Raw genomic sequence first — 8,111 nt, forward strand, 5'->3', positions numbered from 1 at the left:
TTCATACACCTTTTGGCTTCTGACATTAAGATTCCCATGGTGTAACAGTCCTCTTCCCACTTCCTCCCTTTGTACCATTTCCATTTGTTCTCCTTTTAAAAATTCCTTCCTGTCTGCTGAGCTTTATACATGAATAAATACTGCCCTTTTGAATTTTAAAATCTGATTGCCATATAACTCATATGTCATGTACTTCTATACATTGGTCATATCAATAAGGGTTGTACAATCATTATCGCAATCAATTCCAGAATATTTTCTTCCGTTTTGCACCCATTGCTACTAGCTCCCCATTGCCCTCCAGCCCCATGCCTCCCATACCCCACACACGCTATCAATTCACTTACTGTCTCTATAAATTGACCTATCCTGGTTTTTATATACTAGAAAATATACAATAAAACAAGACAAAACCAACCCAACAATAATGACAAAACATACCAGACAGAAAACCTCAACTGAAAAGAAAGTCAGAAATATTAAAAATCGGACCAAATGTAAAATGAGTCAACAAAAGCAAAATGAGTCAAAATGGAGCTCAAAGGATACGGTGTTGGAGTTTAACCTAACTGGTTCTACAACAATCCGCTTTACAGTGTGCTGTGCATGATAACACGGTTATTCGCCTCCCTGATCTATGGCCAGAAAGGAGTCACAGGAAGCTCAATCCAGGTGTATTTCCCATTAGCTTTTTTAAAAAAATGAAACTAGGTTTTTTTCCCCAAACCATTTTATTATGAGCTAATTCAGACATTATACTATTCCATAGTTCAATCATATCAAGCAGTGTTGTACAATAGCTACCACAATCAGTTTCAAAACAGATTCTTCTCAAACTCCTTGATATCAGCTCCTCATTACATCCTCCCCATCTTTCCCACTCTACCCCCCAGGGACCCTTATTCTAGTTATTATTTTGACAATTTTGCCTATCCTGAGTTTCATATACTGAAAAATGCAACAATAAAAAAAAACCACAGGGAATCAAGAAGGCTACCAACAATGACAAAACACAGCAGAGACAAACATCAGTATTGGGGGAAAAAAACAGAAAAAAATTAAAAACCAAATTAAGCAAAATGTGCATGAGAAGATAGATCAAGTGGCAACATTTCCACCGTTTAAGTCAGATTTATCATTTTAATCTATTATACTACAGTTGTCTCTCCAATAATCTCTGTCTGGTAATCAGGCTATTACCACCCCTCAACTATGGTTAGGGGAAAATCACAAGAGATTTATTCCCTGTGTAAGTACTGCAATGAAACCACTTTAAACTGGGTCAAAAGAGAGATCAAATGAGAAGGTATAACTTTTTAACCTACTTCAATCTTCCATAATTGAGTGAAAATGCTGTCTGAAGACATGGTTGCTCACATCCCTAGCCTACAGTCAGAGAGACTCACCAGTCTGAAGCCGTGTCAAAGGATTTGGGGCTTTTCATTGTCATACACAGCCTTCTAAAAACTGGGCACACACAATTTAAGTTCAGATACCATTTTCTCCTTTGGGTTTGGAGTTAGTTACTTATAATTCTTGGCTCATGCACACTGGTTTGTTCCTTTTATGTGCACTCAGTGGAGACCTCATTTACCTGACTGCTTGTTTGAAGACAAAGCCACCGTTGGTTTCCATCACCACGTTTTGCCACAGCATCACCATCTCTTCAGTGATCTCTTCGTGAGGTCAGGCTATAGCAGGTCATGTTACAAGAACGCATTGTTCTTATGTGTGAACTCAAAATCCATGCACACATCTGTGGTTTGCATTGGTCTCTGGTTCACTTTAAAGGCTCCCGTATTTTTTTGTGATAGAGAATTTTTTAATCATCCCCCAGGAACATAAAGTAATTTATCCATTGGTATAAAGTTTAACATTTTATTGAGAAAAAGAAATGAACAATATAGGCCTACTCAAAACTGCATTATGTGAATTATTAATTTTTACAGATTAAACTCTTAAGTGACCAGGCACTGGTTACCCTAATGGTGGGAGTTGGTGATATGCAAAATTTCCAATAACATTGATTCCCAAAGTCAGTGGTTCGTAGTAGTTTTTGCCACACACTTGACTAGTTGTTAAGAAAATAATCAGAGAGGTTGGATTATTTAATGAAGAATGTGGCATCAGGAGTGGAGTAAAGTTTACCAATTACCGGTGATACGCAGATGACACACCTTGTTTGCTGAAAATGAGGGTGACTTGAAGCACGTGTTGAGGAAGCAAGGAGTGTACCCTTCAATATGGATCATACCTCAATGTCAAGAAAACCGAAATCCTTACAACTGGACCAATAGGTAACATCATGAGAAATGTAGAGATTGAAGCGATCAAGGATTTTGTCTTGTTTGAATATACTCTCAATGTTCATGGAAGCAACAGTAAAGAGATCAAATGATGCATTGCATTGGGTCAATCTGCTGCACAAGATATCACAACACAGGGAATCCAGGACAGATAAACCTTCATGACCACTAATAAGAATAGAGATACCAGGAGGGGAAGGAGAAGGAGGGGGCAGGAGGGGGAATTGATCACAATGATCTCCATATAACCCCTTCCTAGGGGGATGGACAACAGAATAGTGGGTGAAGGGAGACAGTAGTTGGTGTAAGAAAAGTGGGGGGAATGGGATTATAAACATAAATTATCGGGGGTTCATAAGGGAGGGAAGGTGGGAGTGGGAAATGAGGAGCTGATACCAAGAACGAAAATGCTTTAAAAATGATGATGCTTTTAATTAAAAGGATTCACATGTGACCTCCTCCCTGCGAGATGGATGGCAGAGAACAGGGGGAAGGGAGACTCCGGATAGGGCAAGATATGACAAAATAACAATCTGTGGATTATCAAGGGCTCATGAGGGAGGGGAGAGCGGGGAGGGAGGGGAAAAAAAGAGGACCTGATGCGGAGGGCTTAAGTGGAGAGCAAATGCTTTGAGAGTGATTAGGGCAAAGAATGTACAGATGTGCTTTATACAATTGATGTATGTATATGTATGGATTGTGATAAGAGTTGTATGAGCCCCTAATAAAATGTTTAAAAAAAGAAGAAAGAAATGATGATGGTAACATATTTACAAATGTGCTTGACACAATGGATGGATGGACTGTAATAAGAGCTGTAAGAGCGCCCAATAAATTGATTTAAAAAAACGAAGTGTTGAAGAGCAAAGAGGTTGCTTTGAGGACTAAGGTGCACTTGACCCAAGTCATGGTATTTTTAATCACCTTGTATGCACGTGAAAGTTAGACATTTAATCTGGAAGAGTGAAGAAGAATCGATGCATTTGAATTATGGGGCTGGCTAAGAATATTGAAAGTACCACGGACTGCCAGACTGTCTTGGAAGAAGTACAACCAGAATGCTCCTTGGAGGCAAGGATCTCAAGATTCCAGATCACAAACTTTGAACATGTTGTCAGGAGAGTCCAGTCTCTGAAGAGGGACATCATGCTTGGTAAAGTAGAAGAAGAGTGAACAAGATGGACGGATACAATGGCAGCAACAATCGGCTCAAGTGTAGGAACCATTGTGAGGATGGCACAGGACGGGGCAGTGTTCCCTTCTGTTGTGCATGGGGTTTCTGTGAGTCGGTTCCCTTCTGTTTTGCATGGGGTTGCTGTGAGTCGGAACCAACTTGATGGCACCGAACAACAACAACAACAGAATAATTGCTGTTCTATAATATAATACTCTGCAAGACTACTTAAATAATTACTTTCTATAATGCAATTTAATATAAGGAAATTCATCAATAAATTGAAAGGAAAGTCCCTTAGGGTTTGGTTTGCCTCAGACTATAAATAGTTATTTGATAAAATTCTCTGGTTCCCTTTCTTTCTCTTGACCCGTAAGTCCTGGGACACAAGCATGAAGTCATATTCAGTTTGCTAATCCTCTACAATCATGTGAGCCAGCGAAAGTCCTCAGCTTGCTGCCTGACCTATAAATTTGGATTTACTAGCCACCCACAATAACTGCAGGAATTATAGTTAATCTAGGTCAAAATTTATTTATGATGAGTCTTACATCACAAAGTCTTTCAAATTTTTACATTCCAATTGCCAATAATTACCTGTGCATCTTGATTGAATGTTTGGTCAAATTCTGACTGTAGTCATTGGTAGAATGTTTTCTTTTCTTCATCACTAGCTTTTGTGTTTAGTGCATAAATTTGAATAATAGTTGTATTGATTCGATTTCCGTGATGGTGGATAGATATAATCTGATCCCTGACTGCATTGTATTTCATGATGGATTTGGCAATGTCCTTTGTGAGGATGAATACCCACCATTTCTCTTGATTTTGTCATTCCCAGCAAAGGAAACCATTTAATTTTCTGATTCGAAATTAACAATACCAGTGCATTTTATCTCACTAACGCCTGGGATATTGACCTTTATGTGTTTGGGTTTTTGTTTTCACAAATTGAAGGTGTGTGGGAACTTTATGTCCAACAAGTCTATTGACATCAATTTTCTAACAGCATATGTTCACTTCGTGTCTCAGTGCCACGTTTGGTAATTCTCACAATATTTCAACCTTTCTCATAATCCTATTACATACTTAGTAAAGAACAATTTAGTGTAACCATAACTTTCAAATGCACAGGGAATTTTTTAACTTGGTGTGAGTTGCTGTATATACTAGCTAATATTAACTTTAGTGTTGTGGTCGTAAACCCAACCAGCAATATCTCTTAGGTATGCTCATGTATATGAGGGACATTCAGAAATCACATGGAAGAGGGGACACCAGCACTGACCCCAGAATTGTGCATAATGCTAACTTTGCACAACAATCTAAACAACTTGCTCTTTGGGCCTTAAACATGTTAAGTGAAGATGTATATATGTATATACATATATATGCATATATAAAACACTTTCTAGTTTTCTACAGAACTTTAAGACACTTGTTTTGTTTTAGCCATTAAAAAAAACAACAATTCTAGGTTATTAGCACCTGAAAAGTGCACAATATTTTTTTGCTGTAAAGAAATTTTTTCCCTTTGGGTATAAAATTGGTAGGAGGTGTGGCCTTGGTATTGCCTTCATGGAGTTGATTGCAACGTATGGTGCAGAATAGAACTACTCTATAAGGTTTTCTAGGCTGTCACTTTTCAGAAGCAGATTGCCTGGCCTGTCTCTCCAGGTGCTTCTAAGCAGTCTTAGGACAGTCAAACTTTTGACAAGTAGCTGAGAGTTTAACCATTTATAGTGTTTTTTGTCTATTTTTTCTGAACTAAAATCTATCCGCAAGTTAAATAATCTGCTTCCTTGAACTTCTTTCCTAGAGACCTCTCTATTATACTTTGGTGATTTTAAAATTAAACACTCACTCAACCTCAATCTCTCCTTCTCACACCCCCTCTTCCTTTTGTTGTCCAGCGTCTGTCTCTACATGTCTTTTCCTGTGGAGGACTTCTCATTCTGGGAATCTCTAGATGGTCTAGCACATTGTGTTTTTCAAAGATATGTGCAGCACTACCTCAGATTCCATTTGCTGTTCCGTAATGCCACTCGCCATCAAAAGGGAGAACCTCTTTTCCCACACCCTTTAATCTAGGTGGGAGCAGTGACTGCTTCGACCAACCAAAGGTCATAGTAGTGGTGCTGTGACGGTTCTAGCACTGCTTCTTAACTGGTCAGTCAGTCTCTGCTTATGAACTCTTGACATCCAGACACTATGTGACTACTTCGAGACCACGAGTCCTGTCAGAAGCTCAACTCACGTTGAGAGGCCCTGGATGATGATCGAGAGAAAGAGGCCACCCTTGAGGTGCCAGATAGAGGACTGAAGAAACCATATTGGAAGTAAAGTCCTCGGTCCCGGCTGTCCAGCAGATGACCCATGAATCAGACCATCCAAGGCATTTCCAAATTCTTGACCTATGCAATTGTGACTCAAACAAAATTGTTGCTTTAGGTCACTAAAGTTTTAGTGCTTTGTTATGCGGCAGTAGAGGATCAAAACAGAGGGAATCAAAACAGATCAAATCCCTCTGAGATTTGGAGTAAAGATGTGTTCCCTAAACCCCTGAATACTAAGAGGAGGAGGTCAACCCAAAGACTGGAAATAAATATAAGACAAATAAGAGGCCCTTTTATTGACTTCAGCATGAAATAAACACAGTATTCTCTGACATGATCCAAACAGACCGAGAAGAAAAGATTGCGTTTCAAGTGTACCGATCGATGGCAAGGAGCTGGGGAAGGTATTTGCTATGTTGGGAGGCATAAAGGATGGCAGGCTGAAATGATGAGTTCTATGTATAATAATATAGAACAAAGCAGATACTAATGAAAAGTGATTTATTCAAATCCAACCTGCACATACATAAAGATTGGAATAAATAAGTAACAGGAAATTGTGAGAAAACAATTTAGGTATCAGCAACAGCAGTGATGGTTCAATGGTCAGTGGTGGATTTCTGGTCTTCTAATTCTGAAGACCTAGGTTCAATTCTCGGTCACTGGACCTAATGCAGGGCCATCCTTCTGGCCTTAGAGGCTTGCATGTTCTAATCTTGCTGAATGGGGTTCAGTGGAACTTCCAGGCATATAAGAAAGGCCCTGCTACTTCTGAAAACAAGCCAATCAAAACCCTATGAATAACAATAGTTCGATATGCAACTGATCACTGGGATGCTGAAGGACCAGGCAACACTTCATTCTTTGTGCACAGGGTCACTATAGGTCAGGAACTTATTCACTGGCAGCTAACAACAATAAATGCTCAGAGAGGTAAGAACTTCTTAAACCACAGTATTAGAAGTGGAAAATTCCAAATGAAGGAATTTGGCCGTTCCTTCCTACTCAGACAACACCTGGAAGCTTGGCCTCAGTTCTGAGACCAATCAGGAGAATGAAATGACTCAAAGCTGTATCCATACAGGGAACTGTTGATTGGTTAGGTCTCTGTACACGTGTAGGGTCTACAGCAAAATTCAGATGCATTCTTAGCATCCAGAAGGTCTCACACCAGTTCCATTTTTTGTTTGTTTGTGGCTCTACAGAGGCAGTGTCTAAAGGAAGAATGGCTTCTGGAATTTCTGATGGTAAGATTTGATTAAGGTGGGCTTTTCTTGTAAGACATCTGAGGTGAACTAGAGTGGGTCTTCTTTGAAATGGCCTTGCTCTCTCAAAGGCAGGAACTATTTCCTATTTTCCACTCAGAATGGGACAGCAGGTCCAGGGTCAAGGCCGGTTGGACATGATTTCAGCAGAGTTTTACCCATGTGTTTTGCTTTGTGATGTTTGACTCATCATAATTAAATGTTGAGCTAAATTAACTATAATTCCTACACTTATTAGACGATCAGGGTTTAAAGCCCTTGTAAAAGAGGATGAGCTGTTCATTCTGATAATGCAATTAACTACCCAATAGAGCTAGTATTTTATTTTAGGCAAGAGTAATTTTTGATTAATGATGTTTTCATTTCTCAAATTTCTGCAGCAGTGGGTCACAGCTTCAGTGAGACAGCCAAAGGAAAAGTGAGAAATCAGAAATTTGAGAGTGTTTTCAAGCAGATTTGTATGATCTCTCTAGGTTAGAGGTGGGGAATGCCCAGGCCTCAGGCTGCAGAAGGCCCTGAAAATCATCAATACCAGCTAACACCACGTACCTCTCCAAAGACATGCAGTTCCAGCCACTGCATCGATTCAATCTTGTACTAAATACACAAACAATTCCATCAAGTCGATTCCAACTCATAGCCACCCTACAGGATAAGGACAACTGCCCCTGTGATTTCCCTAGACCGAGAAAATGTATTTGTTATCGTTTTTTATTAAAAGATAATTTTAGTTGGGGCTCTTACAGCACTAATAAGAATCCATACATCTTACCATAATGAATGAAGGGGGGAGTGTGGAGTGGAGACCCAAAGCCCATTTGTAGGCCACTGGACATCCGCTTGCAGAGGAGTCTCAGGGAGGAGATGAGTCAGTCAGGGTGCAATGTAGCAACAATGAAACATACAACTTTCCTCTAGTTCCTAAAAACTTCCTCCTCTCCCACTATCATGATCTCAATTCTACCTTGCAAGTCTGGATAGACCAGAGGATGTACACTGATATAGATAGGAACCAGAAACACAGGGAATC

The sequence above is a fragment of the Tenrec ecaudatus genome, chromosome X (genome assembly GCF_050624435.1).
Source record: "Tenrec ecaudatus isolate mTenEca1 chromosome X, mTenEca1.hap1, whole genome shotgun sequence".
Classification (NCBI taxonomy): domain Eukaryota; kingdom Metazoa; phylum Chordata; class Mammalia; order Afrosoricida; family Tenrecidae; genus Tenrec; species Tenrec ecaudatus.